Here is a 23,030-nt window from a genome sequence, read left to right on the forward strand (position 1 = left end):
ATGTAAAGAAAAGAATTGGAAAGTTATTTCAATAAATGCAGAAAAAAATTTGACTAAATACATGGTTAAAACACTAGAAAACTATGTATAGTAGAAATATATCTTAAGACTATAAAAGCTGTCAATGGTAAACACAAGGGAAACATTCTTTGTCTTTTTTGGAGTATGGAGACTTCACTGAAAACAAAACCGGGGAAACAGAGGATTACAAACAGGAATGTGGACTTGAAGCAAAACAAAAACAAAAACAAAAGAAAAAAATAGGGCATGGGGGGAGGGGTGTCAGGAGGACAGAAGCGGGTAATGAGAGTGAGACTGAGTAGATTTGTTGTTGTTCTTCTTCCCATTTCTTTAAAAAAACAAAACAAGAAAAAACACACACATGCACACACAACCATTTGTTCCTGAGTAGAGACATAAATGGGGAAGAATGGAACACTGTGTTCTTCTCTCTTCCAAAGGAAAAAAAAAAGTAAAAAAAACAATGCAAGCTGGAGGCTGCTTCCTACAGAGCCCCCTTCCACAGTGGCATGCTTCCTACAGAGCCCCCTTCCACAGTGGCAGATGGGGCGAGGGAGGGGGCCTGGGCAAGGGTCTGTGCAAAACAGGGCAGAAGCGCCCGGAAGAGGGGCAGCTCAAGGTAAAGACAAAGGCAGCGCGAGGGGAGAGGTCATGTGCTGCCCCCTCCCCCAAGGAGCAGGGAATCCAGCTTGTCAAGTCCTGGGCACCGTTTCTGAGTTCTGGGCACCCTAGGATATCCCTGGGAACCGCACCCTCTCCAAGTGGGGGGCGCCAACGCCCCCCTCCGGGAGCTGGTCCCTCCGGGAGGTGGTCCCTCCGGGAGCTGGTCCCTCTTCCGGGAGGGGTGCCGCGCATGCGCCCTGTACTTGGGCTCAGTACAGGGGCACCTGATGCTGGGGCAGCAGCTGGCCGCTCCTGTTGACGTGGTTGAGGGCTTTCTGCTTGAGCTGTGCCACCTGATCGCACAGCAGGCTCTGCAGTGGGGGCCTCCTCCGTGTTCTGGCTGTTGAGCTCTTTCTCCTCCAGGGACCATGCATTCCAGCTTGAGATTGCCACACTTGGAGGCTGCCATGCAGTTGAGCTCTGCCTTGATGCACTCTTGCGTGTCCTTGTGGATGGGCGACAGTGGCGAGCTCTTGCCAAAGCTTGGCACATTGGGCTGGGAGCAGTGGCCCCAGTGTGCTGGGAGCAATGGTGGGAAGAGGACAGGCTCAGATGTGAAGGCGACCATCCCAGCAACTCCAGCATCTCTGGTGGCACCATTTATGTATGCTGTGTCAATGCATTATACTGTTATGTGTAGCTAATTGTAACAATAGCAAAAAAGATAGAATCAAACAAATTACAAAGTTTAAAACACACAAAGTATCCCTATGAAAAACCAGTAAACAAGCTGGGTACAGTGGGACACACCCTGAATAGTAATGGTTTGAGAAGCTGAGGTGGGAGGATCACAAGCTGAAAGCCAGCCTCATCAAGTTAGACAGACCCTAAGCAACTGAGGATAAAAGAGATGGAGGGAGGGAAGGATGATGGAGAGAGAGGAAGAGGCAGAAGGCAGAGAAAAGAGGACTAGCCCCATGATGCTCTTCCTACACAGTCAGGATTCCTGCTCAATGTGAACCTGTCGTTGATTGAATATTCTGCTGTTGCTATCATAATTTTTATTGATTTTATCTTACTACTTATATAAGAAGGCAATTAACCACAGGTATAAACACAGCACATAAATGTAACCTGCAGGTATATTGGCCACCTCAGGCACACTGAGTTTTCATTTCTATTAAAAAAAAAGAAAAGAAAAGAAAAACTTTGCAGAACAGAAGAGAAGCCTCAGAGAAAACCTCACATATATAGTTATTTAATACTAGACAAACACACTGTAAAACATGTTTTGGGGAAAGGACAGGTTTTTCAAATAATTGCGTGGGGAAAACTGAAAACCCATATATAGTAGGAGAGATTTAACCCCTATTTCTCATCCAACGCAAAACCCAGCATAAAGTGGATCAAGGACCTAGACATTAGGCCTCTTACAAGACAAGACAGGCCCAGCACTCCATCGTGTCAGTGTAGGAACTGAATTCCTCAAAAAAGACTCTTAAAGCACAAGAAGTAAAGTAAAGAATCAATAAATGGGGTGATATCTTTACATCGAAGGAAACCATCAAGAATGTGAGTAGACAGCCTACAGAATGGGAGAAAATCTTTGTCACTGACACCTCAGATAGAGCATTAATCTCCAGAATATATAAACAACTCAAAATATTAACACACCCACAAAAAGATACCCCACAAAAAATTAAAAAAAACACCAAATAACCCAAAGAAAAAGACATGCAAACAAATAACCAGTATATGAAAAAAAAATGTTCAACGTCTTTAGCAATTAGAAAAATGCAAATTAAAACTACACTGAGATTTCATGTCACTTCAGGTAGAATGATAAATATAAAGAATGCAAGTAACAATAACTGTCTGTGAGAATGTGAGGAAAAGATTCACTCATACATTGCACCAAGCAATCACTCAGGAAAGCAGTATAGAGATTTATCAGAAAACCTGGAATGGAATGACCATTTGACCCAGTTATTCTGCTCCTCAGTGTATAATCAAATGAAACTATAGTGACACAGCCACAGACATATTTATAGCAGCTACTCACAAAAGGTAAGCTGTGGAATCAACCTAGGTGCCTTTCAACAGATTAATAGATAAAAAAAATGTGTCATATATACACAATGGACTCAACCATGAAGAATCAAACTGTGTCATTTGCCAGTAAATGGATGGACCTGGCGACTATCATGCCTAGTGAAATAATCCAGTCCTCCAACTCTGAAAGTCTGAATATTTTCCTTAATATGTGTATGGTAGCACACATAAGTATGGGAGGAAAAAAATAGAAGTTTGTTGGATAACACAAAAGGGAATAAAGCACTGAGAGGGAAGAGGAAAGACAGTAGAATGAATCTGACATTACATTCCTATGTTCAAATGTAAATACAGGACTATTTTTGAACACATGAATGGGATCTTTAATAGAAGAAGTTATATGCTATGTATGTGTAATATGCTAAAGCAGCTAGACTATAATGTATACCTATAAAAATAAATAAAATAATAATAATTCACTATTTTTCATGTTGATCCACTTTCAGGATCATATTATCTACATGTTAAACAGTTTAAAATTCTGTTGGGATGGATTCAGTTGCAAATAAAAGAACATTTACAGAAGGGGCCCAGCAGCCTGCTGGCATGGTAGACAGATGACCCCAGTTGGAGGAGCCCAGCCTCCCGCCTTCACCGTAGGCAGTCTACAGGACCCAGAGAAGAGGCCCAGTGGCCCTCCAGCACGTGAGACAGACCACCCCAATTAAAGGAGGGGAGAAGCCACTGTCTGCGCCTGCAAGGTAGGCAGATAACGTGAGCTGGAGAAGGGACCCAGCAGCCCACCAGTGTGGTAGACAGATCACCCCAAGTGGAGGAGGGGCCCAGTGACTGCCTATGCAGTAGGCAGACCACCCCAGCTGGAGGAGGAGCCCAGTCTTCTGCCTCCCGCCTGCATGGTAGGCAGACCACGAAACCCAGAGGAGGGGCTCAGGGGCCCGCCTGCATGGTAGACAGACCTCCCCAGTTGGAGGAGCCCAGCCTCCTGCCTGTGCGGTAGACAGACCACCCCAACTAAAGGAGGGGCCCTGCCACAAATCGGAGCAGTCACCTGACCAAGGTCTGGACAAACATACGGTTTCCCCAACAGCCCCACCTCATCAAACGCCTTATGAGAAAAACTAATTGAACTCATTTTGGAAAATCCCACCAACACTTAAAACCCACCAACTGGTTGGCATGGCTACCATCGTGGTTCTGCAGTGGATCAGGCACCTGGTTTACATTTCAGAGAATAAGAGTAGAGAGGCCACAGGTGGAAGCTCAAGTCCTCTCACACTGACTACCACCACCATCCTGAACCCAGAGAGTCAAGCTAGGAATAGACAATGCCACCAACTAGAAGAAATGAAAGAGTTCTGAGAGACATTTTTTTCTTCCTTTTTTTTCTCTTCTCTGTCTTTTTTTAACCATTCATCCAGTCTCCTCTACCCTTCCGCCTCTGGTCCTCGCAACCTCAACATATGTGAAACCAAAAATTGTACATGAAAAAGGTCTTTAACAACTGAATCACCAGAATAATATACTATAGAGGAAATTCATTTGCCCCACCTCCCTTTCCCCTTTTTATTTCTTTTCTTTTTTCTCTTATTTTCTTTTTTCCACTCTCTTTTTTCTGTTCCTTTCCTTCTTATTTGTTTTCCTACCTCTTACTACCTCTAACCCACTTGCAACCCTCTAAATTTTACTATTCATAAGTAGGATAATCTTATAAATACTGATAGGAATTTGAATCTATACATTCTTCCATAAATTGCCCATCTAATAGTTAGAGCTCTCCAAAGTTACTAAGTTAGATTAACCCTATACCCTCACTCCTTTCCCCCTAAACATAACATCCGACACCTGAAATTCAGTTTTCTTCAAGCTACCAGAAACGGTATGCCTTTCATGAAACTAATGACTATATTTGTAAACAATAATCAAAACCAACATTTGAAGACATAGAGTCTAGTTATATATGTAGTAATAAGGAAAATGTGCACTTAGATGATGTACTACTGATATTGAGAACTGTTAACATTTTCTTTCTCCACAAAAGGGAGACTTTGCAACTATACAAGAGCAATATAAATATATATGGGGAAAATTCAATAACACAACAGTTTCACAAAGCAGAAATTAACGTGAGCAGTATGAAAAGACAAGGAAAGAAAGGACCACAAGCAATGCATGTGAACTCAACTTTAGAAGAGGTAATATCTGCAGCAGATCAAATGTCAGATAAAGAATTCAGGATTTACATGCTTCAGATGATCTGGAGTCTCAAGAAGCAAAAGATCAACTATACAGGGAGATAGAGGGTATAAAAAACAAACAAACAGAAATCGTAGAAATGCAGGAAGGAATAAACCAAATTAAAAGCTCAAATGAGAGTACTATCAGCATAGTAGAACACTTAGAAGACAGAACATCAGACAATGAAGACAAAGTATTTCAACTTGAAAAGAACATAAACAGCCTGGCGAGACAGTTAAGAAACAATGAGAAGAACATCCAAAAAATATGGGATAACATAAAGAGACCAAACTTAAAGAGTTATTGGGATACAGGAAGGTATAGAGGTCCAAACCAAAGAAATGAGCAATCTGTTCAACAAAATAATATGAGAAAACTTCCCAGACTTGAAGAATGAAACAGAATCCCAAATCCTAGAAGCTTATAGGACGCTGAATGTGCAAAATCTTAAGTGATCCACACCTAGACACATTATAATGAAGATGCCCAACATACAGAATACGGAGAGAATTTTAAAAGCTACAAAAGAAAGAAAGCAGATTACATTTAGAGGTAAACCAATCAGGATAACAGCTGATCTTTCAACACAGACTCTGAAAGCTAGAAAATCCTGGAACAACATATTTCAAATGCTGAAAGAAAATGGGTTCCAGCCAAGAATTGTGTATCCAGCGAAATTAAGCTTCAGGATGGGAGATGAAATTAAAACCTTCCATGATAAACAAAAGTTAAAAGAATTTACAGCTAGAAAACCAGCTCTTCAAAACATCCTCGGCAAAACATTACAGGAAGAGGAAATGGAGAATAATAATGAAAACCAACAGCAAGAGGTAGTACAGTAAAGGGAAAAAGTAATCAAAGAGGAAAAACAAACCATGTTAAGTAACATAAATAAACAAATATGGCTGGGAGAACAATCCATATCTCAATAATAACCCTAAATGTTAATGGCTTAAACTCACCAATCAAGAGACACAGGCTACCAGAATGGATCAAAAAAAAAAAAAAAAAAAAAACAACAATACGCTGCCTACAGGAGATGCATTTGATAGGAAAAGACATACATAAACTGAAGGTGCTTTGGGAAAAATCATATCACCCATATGGATCTCGGAAACAAGCAGGAGTGTCCATACTCAGATCAAATAAAATAGACTTCAAGACAAAGTTAATCAAAAGGGATAAAGAAGGACACTACATACTGCTCAAGGGAACCATATACCAACAGACATAACAATCAGAAAAATATATGCCACAAACAATTGTACAGCTATGTTCATCAAACAAACTCTTCTCAAGTTCAAGAGTCTAATAGACCACCATACAATAATTATGGGAGACTTCAACACACCTCTCTCACCACTGGACATATCTTCCAAACAAAAGTTGAATAAAGAAACTATAGAACTCAATAATACAATTAATATCCTAGAATTAATTGATATATATAGAATATACCACCCAACAACAAGCATTTACACTTTTTTCTCTGCAGCACATAAATCTTTCTCAAAAATAGATCCTATATTACGTCACAGGACAATTGTCAGAAATATAAAGGAGTAGATACAATACCATGCATCCTGTCTGATTATAATGGAATGAAACTGGAAATCAATGATCAAGGAAGGAAGGAAAAATCATGCATCACTTGGAAAATGAACAATAGGTTACTGAATGCTCAATGGCTTACAGAAGACACCAAGGAGGAAATTAAAAACTTCTTAGAGATAAATGAAAACAGACACAACAGATCAGAATCTATGGGACACAATGAAAGCAGTTCTAAGAGGAAACATTGTTGGATGGAGTTCATTTCTTAAAAAAAAAAAGAAAAAAAACCAAACAAATAAATGTTCTCACACTTCATCTCAAAAAACAAGAAAAAGAAAAGCAAAACAACAGCAAAAAAAAGTAGAAGGTGAGAAATAATTAAAATCAGAGCTGAAACCAATGAAATTGAAACAAAAGAAACAATTAAAAAATTGACAAAACTAAAAGTTTGTTCTTTGAAAAAATAAATAAGATCAACAGACCCTTAGCCATGCTAATGAAGAGAAGAATAGAAAGAACTCAAATTACTAGCATACGGGAATGAAAAGGCAATATCACAACAGACACTTCAAAAATACAGAAGATAATTAGAAATTATTTTGAATTCTTATACTCCAATAAAATAGAAGATAGTGAAGGCTTCGATAAATTTCTTATTCTGCCCAGATAGAGTCAGGAGGATATACACAACCTAAACAGACCAATATCAATTGAGGAAATAGAAGAAGCCATCAAAAGTCTACCAACTCAGAAAAGCCCAGAACTGGATGGGAATACAGCAGAGTTTTACAAAACCTTTAAGAAGAACTGATACCAATACTTTCCAAGGTATTTCAGGAAATAGAAAAAGAGGGAGAACTTCCAAATTCATTCCACGAGGCCACCATCACCCTGATTCCTAAGACAGACAAAGACACTTCAAAGAAAGAACACTGCAGACCAATATCTGTAATGAACATAGATGCAAAAATCCTCAATAAAATTCTGGCAAATAAGATACAGAAACATATCAAAAAGATCGTGCATCATCATCAAGTAGGATTCATCCCTGGGATGCAAGGCTTGTTCAATATACGGAAATCAATAAATGTTATTCACCACATCAGTAGACTTAAAGATAAGAAACATATGATCATCTTGATAGATGCAGAAAAAGCATTCTACAAAGTACAGCATCCCTTTATGTTCAAAACTCTAGAAAAAAATACAGATAATAGGAACATACCTCAATATTGTAAAAGTTATCTATGCTAAACCTCAGGCTACCATCATTCTGAATGGAGAAAAATTGAAGGCATTCCCTCTAAAATCTGGAACAAGACAGGGATGCCCTCTCTCACCACTTCTGTTAAACATAGTTCTTGAAACACTGGCCAGAGAAATTAGACAGATGAAAGAAATTAAAGGAATAAAAATAGAAAAAGAAAAAATTAAATTATCAGTATTTGCCGATGACCAGATTCTATACCAAGCTGACCCAAAAGGGTCTACAAAGGAACTACTAGAGCTAATAAATGAATTCAGCAAAGTGGCAGGAAAAAAAATCAACCCACATAAATCAAACACATTCCTATATATGAGTGACAAATCTTCAGAAATGGAAATGAGGACAACCACCCCATTCACAATATCCTAAAATAAAAAAAAAATACTTGGTAATGAACCTAAAAAAAGAGGTTAAAAACATATATAATGAAAACTACAGAACCCTAAAGAGAGAAATAGAAGATCTTAGAAGATGGAAAAATACACCCTGTTCATGGAAATGCAGAAGTAACATCATCAAAATGGCAATATTACCAAAAGTTCTCCATAGGTTTAATGCAATGCCAATCAAAATCCCAATGGCATTTCTTGTAGAAATAGATAAAACAATCATGAAATTCATATGGAAAAAAATAAGACCCAGAATAGTGAAAATTTTTCTAAGCAGGAAAGGTGAATCAGGCGATATAGCGATACCAGACTTCAAGCTATACTACAGAGCAATAGTAACAAAAATAGCATGATACTGGTACCAAAACAGGCGGGTGGTCCAGTGGTACTGAATAGAGGACACAGAGACCAATCCACAAAATTACAACATAAAGGTGCTAAAAGCATGCAATGGCAGAAGGATAGCATCTTCAACAAATGGTGCTGGGAAAACTGGAAATCCATATGCAGAAAAATGAAACTGAATCCCTTCCTCTCACCATGTACAAAAGTTAACACAAAATGGATCAAAGAGCTTGATATCAAATCAGAGACTCTGCATCTGATAGAAGAATAAATTGGCTCCGATCAACATATTGTGGTGTCGGGCTAAAAAATTCCTTAATAGGACACCCATAGCACAAGAGTTAATAACAAGAATCAATAAATGAAACATACTCAAACCAAACAGTTTTTCTCAGCAATAGAAACAATAAAAGAGGTAAATAGGGAGCCTACATCCTGGGAACAAATTTTTACTCCTCACACTTCAGATTGAGTTCTAATATCCAGAGAATATAAAGAACTCAAAAAATTAAACAATAAGATAACAAATAACCCAATCAACAAATGGGCCAAGGACTTGAGCAGACACTTCTCAAAGGAGGACATACAATCAATCAACTAGTACATGAACAAATGCTCACCATCTCTAGCAGTCAGAGAAATGCAAATCAAAACCATCCTAAGATACCATCTCAGTCCAGTAAGATTGGCAGCCATTATGAAGCCAAAGAACAAAAAGTGCTGGCGAGGATATGGAAAAAAGGGGACACTTCTACATTGCTGGTGGGACTGCAAATTGGTGAGGCCAATTTGGAAAGCAGTATGGAGATTTCTTGGAAAGCTGGTAATGGAACCACCATTTGACCCAGCTATTGCCCTTCTAGGACTATTCCCTGAAGATCTTAAAAGAGCATGCTACAGCGATACTGCCACTTTGATGTTCATAGCAGCACAATTCACAATAGCTAGACTGTGGAACCAACCTAGATGTCCTTCAATAGATGAATGGATAAAAAAAAAATGTGGCATTTATGCACAATGGAGTATCACTCTTCACTAAAAAATGACAAAATCATGGAATTTGCAGGGAAATGGATGGCATTAGAGCAGATTACGCTAAGTGAAGCTAGCCAAACCCTAAAAAACAAATGCCAAATGTCTTCTTTGATATAAGGAGAACAACTAAGAACAGAGCAGGGAGGAAGAGCATGAGAAGAAGATTAACATTAAACAGGGATGAGAGGTGGGAGGGAAAGGGAGAGAGAAAGGAAATTGCATGGAAATGGAAGGAGATCCTCATTTTTATACAAAATTACATAGAAAAGGAAGTGAGGGAAATGGGAAAAAACAAGGGGGAGAAATGAATTATAGTAGATGGGGTAGAGAGAGAAGATGGGAGGGAAGGGGAGGGGAGCAGGGATAGTAGAGAATAGGAAAGGCAGCAGAACACATCAGACACTAGTATGGCAATTTGTAAAACAGTGGATGTGTAATCAATGTGATTCTGCAATCTGTATACAGGGTAAAATGGGTTTCATAACCCACTTGAATCAAAAGTATGAAATATGATATGTTAAGAATTATGTAATGTTTTGAACAACCAATAATAAAAATTTAAAAAAGAACATTTAACTTTAAGAAAAATAAGTTCACAATCTGACACCTTATGTCTTCAACCAGCCCATAGCTCTACATCTACCCCAACATACAAAATTTCCCCAAGGTCTTTTCCTAAAAATATTCCTAGTATATTCTGTTTTCTAACATTTTTATTGCCAAGAATAAGAATTGCATCTTTGATAAATTATAAATGTAGGAACAGCATTAAACACATAATGTATATCAATGAACAATGCATCACAATTCTGAAACAGAGCATAAGGATAAAAACGTAGGCAAGTTAGATATTTTCTCCAAGACTTTTGCCTCTGCTTCTAGTGCTCATTCACAAAGTCAGTTATTTTTGTCCTGTGAATGGATAAACACTAAAGAAGGCCTGTGTCTCAAAATACACATGACAAATAATGCAAAATGTATAAGACTTTACTCAGAAAATCCTGAGATTGCTACTCATTAGCATTTGTTTTATCTCAGTGAAGTTTAAAACATGAGTAAATATAAAATGAGGGAAATAAATGGATCATATGTATTAGGAACAAATACTTACCAGTAACTTATTTCTAAGAACACATTATGGTATGCCACTGTTTCCAAAGTTGTTTTGTACTGAAGTAGGAGATTACTTGGAGCAAAGTGTTTGTTTCTCTTCTCAAAAGTGAGAAAATGATACACAAAACCTGGGTATTTGCTGTCCCCACTTTTCCTCTTTACTTAACAGTGTGAGTAGTAATACACATTAACACAACAAGAGAGTGAAGTCACTTTCCCAAACTATAAGATCTACTATTAGAAGCAAGGGTTTTGAGATCATAGAAAAATCATCTCTTCCTGTGGAAAATATTAAAAGTCTTTTCTCTTTATAAGGCTACTCTGAAAGTCATCATGGGACTGCTTCAGAGAAATAGAGTTGAATTAAGAACTTTACTTAATTCAATGGGACAAACAATGCCACCCTCACCTCCAAACTATGTACATTATGGTTATAAACATATAGATTTAAAACACCCTATACTTTCCCATGATTAATAGAGTTACTCTTTAACCATGTTACACAGACACACACACACACACACATTTGAAAACAGAAGAAAATAATTGAGGAAACCTTTTCTTTCTGCACATATCTATCTCTTTTTTTTGCCAAAGTGTATTACTGAAATTCTTTGGATAAATTCTGGCATTCTGGTCTCATGGAAATTGTATGTTTCATTTTGTTCTGCTAAACTCTACAAATTTATTTCAGCAAGGTTTTGGCTGTATATCAGAAAGTGATAGAAGTCTAAAAGCTTAATTTAACAGTGTTACCTTCAAGGTTAAAAAATAACACAAAAAGACTTATTCATTATGAGTCAGTATCTTAAATTTCAACTGCACAAATGACAGACAAATTTGGGTGAGTGAAAACATTTCTTAAATACAGGCAGATATGTAATTATGAAACCTTTTAAAAAATTTTAAAGCAGTTGGAGAGCTATTTAGTCTGTATCTTAACATAAAAACTCCTAAATTGGGGGCTGGGGATATGGCTTAAGCAGTAGTGCGCTTGCCTGGCATGCGTGCGGCCCAGGTTCGATCCTCAGCATCACAAACGAAACAAAGATGTTGTGTCCACCCAAAAACTAAATATATATAAATATATATTAAATCTCTCTCTCTCTCTCTCTCTCTCTCTCTCTCTCTCTCTCTCTCTCTCCTCTCTCTCTCTCTATCTCTCTCTCTATCTCTCTCTCTTTAAAAAATTCTACATTGGTATTTTTGTCAGTGATTAAACTAAATTTCTTCATTCAGAAAACAAATGCTGAACATCTATCAGATGCTAAGATTTGCTTTAACAAGTTTTGTCATAAATGTCATCATTTAATTTTAGAGTCAGATAACATTGTGTTTTAAATCAAAATAGGAGTTCACACCCCACATACCAAAGCTTTGGAAAACAGCAGACTTCATATAAATGGAGGTTCTGTAAGTCTGTCTTTCCTGGCATTGTGAGAGATCTGAAGTGTGTGGGTGTTCACACCCATGATGACTGCATGTTTTTTTGAGTTACTGCATGTTCTTTTGACGTATATCTGAAGTTAAATATGGTTACCTTTAAATTGATTTTTCCTAGAAAACAAAAAATGTATTTTTATGTTCTGGCTCTTTGTATATTGTTTTAGTATCCTAATGAAAATTCTATATTCTCTGAAGCTTTTCTAGTTTAACATTTTTAATTTCTCCTTTAATCTTGTCTAAAACAAACATAATTGAAAGTAGATGGTAGAGAAAAGGAATTTTGAATTAATTTGGTAAATTTACAAGTTTAAGGTGATTTTTTTTGCCCTCTCTTAGATCCTTCCCAGTGAAAAAGATAATTTCAACTCAAATAAGCTTTAAAGATTTATTGTTTATCTACAAATTTATGAATTAAGTAGTAATAGATTTATCTTCATAAAATATGTCGGGTATACCTATAACTGGCTTACAGTGTAAACACATATTCATAAATTCTTCTTTTAATATGTATCTTTTGGGGCTGGTGCTGAAGCTCAGCAGTACAGTGCTTGCCTAGCATGAGTGAGGTGCTGGGTTCAATCGTTAGCACCATAGATAAATAAAATAAAGATGTTAGAAATTTATCTTTTGTATTACTATAACCCCAAACTGGGATAAGACATCTAAAACCTGTTATATATTTTTTATGTTTCTTTTATGGTAATACTTTCAGCTTACCTTGGTGATCACTATGTATTTTACAAACAACTTAATATCCACTTTTGAACAAGAAAGGACCTAGTATTTCATCTAATAATGAAGACTAATATCCTTCAACAGATGAATGAAGAATATGTCTGTGTGTGTACACACACACACACACACACACACACACACACACACACACCCAATAGAGTATTAGCCATAACAATATATAGTCTATTGTCATGTACACCAAAAAAACATAAAAAAGTATATGTCCATTCAATATAGAAACCTGAACAAATTTAATTTATCAACAAGAGTGAATTTGAATAAAATAACTTACAATCAGTTTCCATTTCATTGTTTAATGAATGTTATTGTTAAAAGTATAGCTGAGGGTCTAGATCAGCACTAGCATATCACATTACCACAAAACCCTGGTTTGTTCCCAAGCATCAGAATAAAAACTATAAATGTATAAAAACATGTTTCAGGGCAGTGAAAAATGCCTCATTGGTGGAATACAAACTTTCTTGAGAGCAACTTATAAATCCTGAAATCTTTTTAAAATTTCCCAACTTTAACCAAATAACTCTATATTAAATTTTTTTTTCAAAAGTAAACAGAAATATAGAAAAATTTTTTGTTGTTGTTCTCATTCCCATCTTTGGTACCAGGAATTGAACCCGCAGAAGCTAAATCACATACATATATCTCAAAGCCTTTTTCATTTTATTTTTAGTTGAAGACAGGGTCTCACTAATTTTCAAAGGAGCTTGTTAAGTTGATGACACTTGCTTTAAACTTTTGATCCTTTTGTCTCTGTCTCCCAAGCTGCTGGAATTATAGGCACATGCCATGGTATCTGAGTAGAAAATGAATTTTTTCTAAATTTCTTGAAACATTAATTGTTTCAAGAAATTTTTTGAAACATTAATTGTAATAAAAAGTTAAAATATAAACAAATAACAATCCCATATTCTGTTTGTTAAATAAGTAGGTTTCTAACAGATGGGGTTCCATGGAGGCATTAAAATTGTGATGGGGAAAAATAAGCACTTAGTTTTTAGTAATCACATTTAATAATATGTTATCATACTTGTAAGAATTTTATAATTTATTCAAGTTTTCTCCCTTGCAAAGTGCTAACAGATAAGTCAGCAGTTAAAAAATATCTCCTTTTTTTTATTGGAGTAAAGGAAAGATTCCACCCATTCTTTCAATGAAGTATATAATACCCCAAATTGTGGAGTTGTTTCAATTCTATATTTTCTTGCTTAAACTCTGATACCCTGGTTTTTAAGCTCACAAATCTCATTTTCCAGTTGTGCATTTTTTTTAACATGTAGTGAACACTGTGTGCAGTGACTTTTTTGCGTTTTATTATTTTTTGAAGTAAAGAAACTGCTTTCTGGGTTTTTGACCGGCTAACAAAATCTGTCAGAAATAAAAGAAGATAGAAGTAAAATACTTGACTAATTTACATATATGAATGCTGTATATTTCACATGCATTATTTATACACTAAACCAATGAGTGCATAAAACATGTGACACAATATGGTGTACTCTGCACATATAGCAGATGAGATTAGTCCCCTTTTATTATTTAGCTTAAAGTCTAATGGAGAAGACAGACACATAAAAAAGATCATTACAATTTCAGACAGATGATTTCATAAAAGAGGTTTGTAATCTAATAGAGGAATCTGAGCTACAGAAAAGATTCCCTGAGGAAAATGAGAATACACTGAGAAATGAATAGAAAACAAGTAGAATATAAAGAAGAGTATTCTTTCAAACATAAAAATTCAAGTTTTCCAACTTCCCTGTGGTCTCTGCATGTATTGGATAGAAATGAAGAGGGACACTCCCACTATAACCTGCTGCAGGACTTTGGTCTTAAGATAGACAACTCCTTATCTTTCTTGATTTTTCATTATTCCCTGTTTATTAGGTTCATTTCTTTTTAGTTCTCTCTCAGAGCAACATGTTGTTTACTCTACCTGGATTCTGTGTGCTGCTTTCTCTTAGAGTCTGTAAACAAGTCAGGATGGCGCCTGGCAAATGTTAGAGTCTGTAACAAGTCTGGATGGTGCCTGGCATTTTGCCAGAGGGAGTGGCTTGTGAAGTAACGCCAGCAAGCCATTAAGTGTGAAGATTCCTTATTGGTTGACTGCTGTATCGAGTTTATGTTAATTAGACAAGCTATGTGGAATGCACAAATACCTCTGTTGTCCTAAAATAAACGGCTTCCACTCCTGCTGTATCAATCTACACAAGTTGCCCGTCACCCCCCGGTTCTTTTGCTGCAGCCGGACATTCTTGAGATATATAATTAATATTATGTTGCATTACATGTTTTAAACAATAGGCCTACAGAATTCTTTAGTGTCAAAATATGAAACTTGGTTTGATACGAGAGTTGGAATTATATTATGTTTACCAGGAACAAACCCTTGTTGGGCTTACCTCATTTTGATAATCACAGTCTCATGGGATCTAAAGATCTTTTAGTAATTGTTTAACTGAGAGGAAATCCAGTTTAATTAAATGACAATGAAGGGTGAAGAAATGTTTTTATCATACAGTTAGAAAGCAGCACACAGAATTTGGGTAGAGTAAACAACATTTTGCTCCAAGAGAGAACTAAACAGTACACCAATGAAGAAAGATGACAGCAATAAAAAAAGTACAACACTTCCTGACTATTTTTCAGAGCCTGAGTCATATTGGCTCATGTGTGTTATCTGAATAAAAAACAGGATCTGTGTGTGGGGGTGGGAACCTGGAGCAGCACTGTAGAGAGCCTCAGACCAAATGAAACCCAGAATTTTGGTTTTAGAATTGTAAATGAATTTATGGGATGTCACCAGCCATCCATGGGCTTTGTGTGAGCTATGCACATTGTAATATATGAGGAAAACTGGTCTGAAATTGCTGCCTGATTGGGGTCTGCAATGTATGTGTGTCTTTTCACTCTCCCTGCCTGTGATCCCCACACAGCACCTGAGATGGGTGTGATTTTCCAAGATTTCAAACTGCTGACCAACACATCACCAAGCAAGACTTCACACTCTGAAACCTGACTCCTTGCCTTATTTGGGTGGAATATTCTGTAAATGGCCTCTCCCCAATAAATAGGTGGATTTCAGGCATGCTCTCTTTTGCATGCCTCTCTTAATTTTGTCTGGCTCCCTTTTATGAGCTGAGGTTGACGAGGAGCCATCCTTACACTCATAGACAAGAATTTTCTGTGTCTGTGTAGTTATTTAGTGCCAGGACAATTCACCTTAAGTGATAATAATTCTGTCACATGTCAGGACAATAGGAGAAATATTCTGATGCAGTGTTAGAGGAAAATTCCATGGTGTAAACAAAGGGAAGCTCCTCTCTACTAACCTGAGAAGAAGAATTCTACCAACCCCATTAATTATTAGAGGACACAGTAAACACTTACTCACCTACACTGTTGGTGAGCCTGAAAATAAGAACTTCCACTCTGGAAAGCAGTGTGGAGTTTCCTTAAGATATCTAGGAATATAACCACCTCAACCCCAAGTGATACTAAACCTTGATATTTATCATGAGGAACTAAAAATCAGTTTATAAGTAATTTAGACACATCAACATCACTGTTTTTAGCAGTGCAATTTACAGTACACAAGTTATACAACCAGCCCAGTGAAATGAATGGACTAAAAATTTCTGCTAGCAGCATCAGGGTGCTGGAAAGAAGCCATATTTACTCAGGCTCATTTTTCTAGTTATTTATCATAGGAGATAAAAATCCCCAGAATTTTTAAAAAATATTTTCAAGATTTTACTTTATCATTAATTCAGTGGCTTTGGAGGCATATCCCAACACTATTCTGATTGGTTTTTAGAGAGAAAATGAGAGGCAGAGACACTGAAAGCTCTGGGCAGCCACAGCATGTCTTGTGGTCTATGGAAGAACTAGAAAAACCCAGTGCACTTTCATTCTGATGTAGGTGTTTGCAGTTATGTGAAACATTCAGGAATGGATGTTTCTGGTTTAAAACTCACTCCATGCATCACCATATATGTGAGCAGATATCCCAGGTAAAGTCAACCCACCATAATCAGTGGCCTTTGGAATATTTGCTCCCATTTCTGCCACAGAGGTGGTTCTAAGCTCTTCCCTTAAAAGAAAAGAGTGATTGCAATAGACTCATGTGGTCCACCTCCTTTTGGAAGTATCTCTCTGTGTGAAAGATCAAAAAGAACTGCCTGTCTTGTTACACTGAGAGGAAATCCAGTTTAATAAAAATTACAAAGTAGGGTGAAGAAATGTTTCTATCATACTGTTAGAAAGCAGCACACAGAACCCAGGTAAAGTTCTCCTCACAGGATGACAGCTCTTCTACCTGATACTAGGGGTTTATGACAGAGACTGAAGGGAATGTGCTGAATACTCTCATTAGCAAGAGGTTTGTTGTGCCAACTAGACAATCTATACAGTAGAGGCCAACAGGGACACTGCACATTTCAAATAGGTACTTTGAGAATAGTGGTTGTGAGGTACAAAACCTGTGTAGTAATTCAAGAGACAGAAGGATCCAGGAGACCTGGGGCAAGTTCTGGTGAGAAGATAGTTTCTTGCATTTTCCAGAACAAAGCACAGATTCCATCAACAAACCTCATCTACCATGCTCAAAGAAAGTGCCAGAAAACCCCTCAAGACACTGGGAATCTTGCATACCCCTGAGATAACTGACTGCAGGAGTCTCCAGCTGGGGTATGACTGGCCAGTCCCCAGACACCATGGTGAAAGGGTTTATCAGAGAGACATACTCCATATCTGAGTGAAAAAAAAAAGTACTGAGGGTGAGTTTTCATCTGCACTGGAAATCTTCCCTAAGAGCCCTCTGCAAGTATCTGGGCATAACCGAGGGAAGATCAGCTTGTGTAGTTCACCATCACATCACTACCAGATTAGGTGTGTTTCAGCTGGAAAGACCAGGAAAGAGTTGGCCTTCATCTGCCTTGAAGCAATCACACCATGGTTTTAGTTTCTATAATTTAAGATTATGAACAGAAATTCCCCAATTTTATTAACAAGGAAAAATTTTATGCTTTTCTTGCTGCTCTGGGATGATGTGTGAGTCATTGTGTAAGGGGTTTTCTCATTATTTATTTCTTAATGTTCCACCTCATTTTCTAAGATTTTGGATTATTTCTTGTATGTTTTCCCCTAAATCACCTCTTCTTGTCACTTCAAATCCAATACTTTCTCAGTTTTGTTTCTTTTTCTCCTTGTTTCCTCCTATAGCTATTTTTAGTTACATCAGTTTTATTCTTTTTTCTTATTGAATTTCACCCAAATAATTTTATGAATACCACTGACTATTTATTTCAGCCAGGTGTATACTGCTATTTTGCACCATAATTCACCAGTTTATGGACTTATAAAGACCACTTTAAACAAGCAATTTCTTAATAAGTGATTTATGTTCTGCTTTAAATTGTCATTCTTACTGGAGCTTATTCTCTACTCTTAGAAAGGTCCTGATGGGAAAAACTAGCAACCCAGTCATGTCAAGTTGGGTAGTTGATGCTGAGATATCACCCCTGCCCAGGGTGCTTTCCAAAGGGAAAGCTTTGAATTAAAGGACACACAAATATACTAGGAAGAGAAATACATCCCAATGCATAAAATACCTTGACCTTACTAACACAGACAACATAAAGAAATGCAAAAAAACACATCAAATTTCTTAATTCTCCAATAACAGCATTGAAAGTCTTCTTTTCTTATCCTTCACTAAAGAAGTTGGATAAAAATGTTTAATAATATTGACTGCTTTTTGGTATGGAAAGAAAAAAAAATTAGGGAGTTCCTCCTTTTACTCAAAAGCAATGGTTCACTCTGGGAGGATTCAATTACCTTAATTGGCCATTGTGCATCTTATTTGAGGGTACTATTTGAATTGAAAGAAACACTGATATTTAGGCTATATGAAAATCTTTCACTTTGGAATGAAAACTTGTTCATATTTAACTAAAACTGAGCCACTGGGATGAATCATCTTTACCTTAAATGCATTGAATTACAATCACCACTATATATGCTTATTTGACTTGAAATTATCTTTTTAACTGGGGAGGATCTAAGAGAGGGCAAAATAATCACCTTAAACTTGTAAATTTAACAAATTATTTTATAATTCCTTTCTGTACTATCTACTTTCAATTATGTTTGTTTTAGACAAGATTAAAGGAGAAATTAAAAATGTTAACCTAGAAAAGCTTCAGAGAATATAGAATTTTCATTAGGATACTAAAACAGTATACAAAGAGCCAGAACATAAAAATACATTTTTGTTTTCTAGGAAAAATCAATTTAAAGGTAACCATATTTAACTTCAGATATACCTCAAAAGAACATGCAGTAACTCAAAAAAACATGCAGTCATCATGGATCTGAACACCCACACACTTCAGATCTCTCACAATTCCAGGAAATACAGACTTACAGGACCTCCGTTTATATGAAGTCTGCTTTTTTCCAAAGCTTTGGTATGTGGGGTGTGAACTCCTATTTTGATTTAAAACACAATGTTATCTGACTCTAAAATTAAATGATGACATTGATGACAAAACTAGATACAGCAAATCTTAGCATCTGATAGATGTTCAGCATTTGTTTTCTGAATGAAAAAATTTAGTTTAATCACTGACAAAAGTACCAATTTAGGAGTTTTTTTTTAAAGAGAGAGAGAGAGAGAGAGAGAGAGAGAGAGAGAGAGAGAGAGAGAGATTTAATATATTTTTTTTTTTTTTTAGTTTTTGGGTGAACACAACATCTTTGTTTTGTTTGTGATGCTGAGGATTGAACCTGGGCTGCACGCATGCCAGACAAGCACACTATTGCTTAAGCCATATCCCCAGCCCCCAATTTAGGAGTTTTTATGTTAAGATACAGACTAAATAGCTCTCCAACTGCTTTAAAATTTTTTAAAAGGTTTCATAATTACATATCTGCCTGTATTTAAAAAATGTTTTCACTCACCCAAATTTGTCTGTCATTTGTGCAGTTGAAATTTAAGATACTGACTCATAAAGAATAAGTCTTTTTGTGTTATTTTTTAACCTTGAAGGTAACACTGTTAAATTAAGCTTTTAGACTTGTATCACTTTCTGATATACAGCCAAAACCTTGCTGAAATAAATTTGTAGAGTTTAGCAGAACAAAATGAAACCTACAATTTCCATGAGACCAGAATGCCAGAATTTATCCAAAGAATTTCAGTAATACACTTTGGCAAACAAAAAGAGATAGATATGTGCAGAAAGAAAAGGTTTCCTCAATTATTTTCTTCTGTTTTCAAATGTGTGTGTGTGTGAGTGTGTGTGTAACATGGTTAAAGAGTAACTCTATTAATCATGGGAAAGTATAGGGTGTTTTAAATCTATATGTTTATAACCATAATGTACATAGTTTGGAGGTGAGGGTGGCATTGTTTGTCCCATTGAATTAAGTAAAGTTCTTAATTCAACTCTATTTCTCTGAAGCAGTCCCATGTTGACTTTCAGAGTAGCCTTATAAAGAGAAAAGACTTTTAATATTTTCCACAGGAAGAGATGATTTTTCTATGATCTCAAAACCCTTGCTTCTAATAGTAGATCTTATAGTTTGAGAAAGTGACTTCACTCTCTTGTTGTGTTAATGTGTATTACTACTCACACTGTTAAGTAAAGAGGAAAAGTGGGGACAGCAAATACCCTGGTTTTGTGTATCATTTTCTCACTTTTGAGAAGAGAAACAAACACTTTGCTCCAAGTAATCTCCTACTTCAGTACAAAACAACTTTGGAAACAGTAGCATACCATAATGTGTTCTTCGAAATAACTTACTGGTAAGTATTTGTCCCTAATACATATGATCCATTTATTTCCCTTATTTTATATTTACTCATGTTTTAAACTTCACTGAGATAAAACAAATGCTAATGAGTAGCAATCTCAGGATTTTCTGAGTAAAGTCTTATACATTTTGCATTATTTGTCATATGTATTTTGAGACACAAGCCTTCTTTAGTGTTTATCCAGTCACAGGACAAAAATAACTGACTTTGTGAATGAGCACTAGTAGCAGAGGCAAAAGTCTTGGAGAAATTATCAAACTTGCCTACGTTTTTATCCTTATGCTCTGTTTCAGAATTATGATGCATTGTTCATTGATATACATTATGTGTTTAATGCTGTTCCTACATCTATAATTTATCAAAGATGCATTTCTTATTCTTGGCTATAAAAATGTTAGAAAACAGAATATACTAGGAATATTTATAGGAAAAGACCTTGGGGAAATTTTGTATGTTGGGGTAGATGTAGAGCTATGGGCTGGTTGAAGACATAAGGTGTCAGATTGTGAACTTATTCTTCTTAAAGTTAAATGTTCTTTTTAAAATTTTTATTATTGGTTGTTCAAAACATTACATAATTCTTCACATATCATATTTCATACTTTTGATTCAAGTGGGTTATGAAACCCATTTTACCCCATATACAGATTGCAGAATCACATTGATTACACATCCACTGTTTTACAAATTGCCATACTAGTGTCTGATGTGTTCTGCTGCCTTTCCTATTCTCTACTATCCCTGCTCCCCTCCCCTTCCCTCCCATCTTCTCTCTCTACCCCATCTACTATAATTTATTTCTCCCCCTTGCTTTTTTCCCATTTCCCTCACTTCCTTTTATATGTAATTTTGTATAAAAATGAGGATCTCCTTCCATTTCCATGCAATTTCCCTTCTCTCTCCCTTTCCCTCCCACCTCTCATCCCTGTTTAATGTTAATCTTCTCCTCATGCTCTTCCTCCCTGCTCTGTTCTTAGTTGTTCTCCTTATATCAAAGGAGACATTTGGCATTTGTTTTTTAGTGATTGGCTAGCTTCACTTAGCGTAATCTGCTCTAATGCCATCCATTTCCCTGCAAATTCCATGATTTTGTCATTTTTTAGTGCAGGGTGATACTCCATTGTGCATAAATGCCACATTTTTTTATCCATTCATCTATTGAAGGACATCTAGGTTGGTTCCACAGTCTAGCTATTGTGAATTGTGCTGCTATGAACATCGAAGTGGCAGTATCCCTGTAGTATGCTCTTTTAAGGTCTTCAGGGAATAGTCCGAGAAGGGCAATAGCTGGGTCAAATGGTGGTTCCATTACCAGCTTTCCAAGGAATCTCCATACTGCTTTCCAAATTGGCCACACCAATTTGCAGTCCCACCAGCAATGTACAAGTGTACCCTTTTCCCCACATCCTCGCCAGCACTTTTTGTTGTTTGACTTCATAATGGCTGCCAATCTTACTGGACTGAGATGGTGTCTTAGGATGGTTTTGATTTGCATTTCTCTGACTGCTAGAGATGGTGAGCATTTTTTCATGTACTAGTTGATTGATTGTATGTCCTCCTTTGAGAAGTGTCTGCTCAGGTCCTTGGTCCATTTGTTGATTGGGTTATTTGTTATCTTATTGTTTAATTTTTTGAGTTCTTTATATTCTCTGGATATTAGGACTCTATCTGAAGTGTGAGGAGTAAAAATTTGTTCCCAGGATGTAGGCTCCCTATTTACCAAAACATAGGGTGATGAAGCCACTAAGAATGAGGAGATGGATAAACTTCTCAGAAAGTCTCAAGATAGCTTGTGATGTGGGGAGCAGGGTGGCCCCAGGTTCAGAGGTGGAATCCAGCATCCCGACAGGGGCAGCAGGACTGGGGGTAGTCATCCTTTAGGCTCTTGGACAAAATATTTTATAAAATTCTCATCTTATAACAAATGTACTAGACATTGAACCGTTTTCAAAATCTTGACAAATAGGATAAACTCAAATTTTTACCTCTCACAGGAGTGTTGTGTTTTTTAAAAAGTATCTCTTTCATGCTCGCCCAATTATATCTGGAAATCTAGGTGGCCTTCCAAATGATTGCTAGTTTTATGTCCTGTGATATCTTCCTGCCATTAGGCTTTATATATTTCATCAAGTTGTTACAAGTCTTCTCTTTATTCCTGGGAGTTGATCCCGCAAACCACACTGCAGAAAAACTGCAAGGTGGGTTCTTCCATTCCCACACCCCAGTGAGATGATCAAATGTGGTCTCCCTCCCCCACCAGGAGGATGGCGAGGTCCAAGAACTTATAGAAGGTCCACTTAATCTCCTGGATGTCTCTATTCCACTGTCTCTTAACATTCATGGTGGTGGGGGAAAGGGGGCAAGTGTCTGGGGAAAC

This window comes from Callospermophilus lateralis, unplaced genomic scaffold (assembly GCF_048772815.1).
Source record: "Callospermophilus lateralis isolate mCalLat2 unplaced genomic scaffold, mCalLat2.hap1 Scaffold_121, whole genome shotgun sequence".
In the NCBI taxonomy this organism is placed as follows: Eukaryota; Metazoa; Chordata; class Mammalia; order Rodentia; family Sciuridae; genus Callospermophilus; species Callospermophilus lateralis.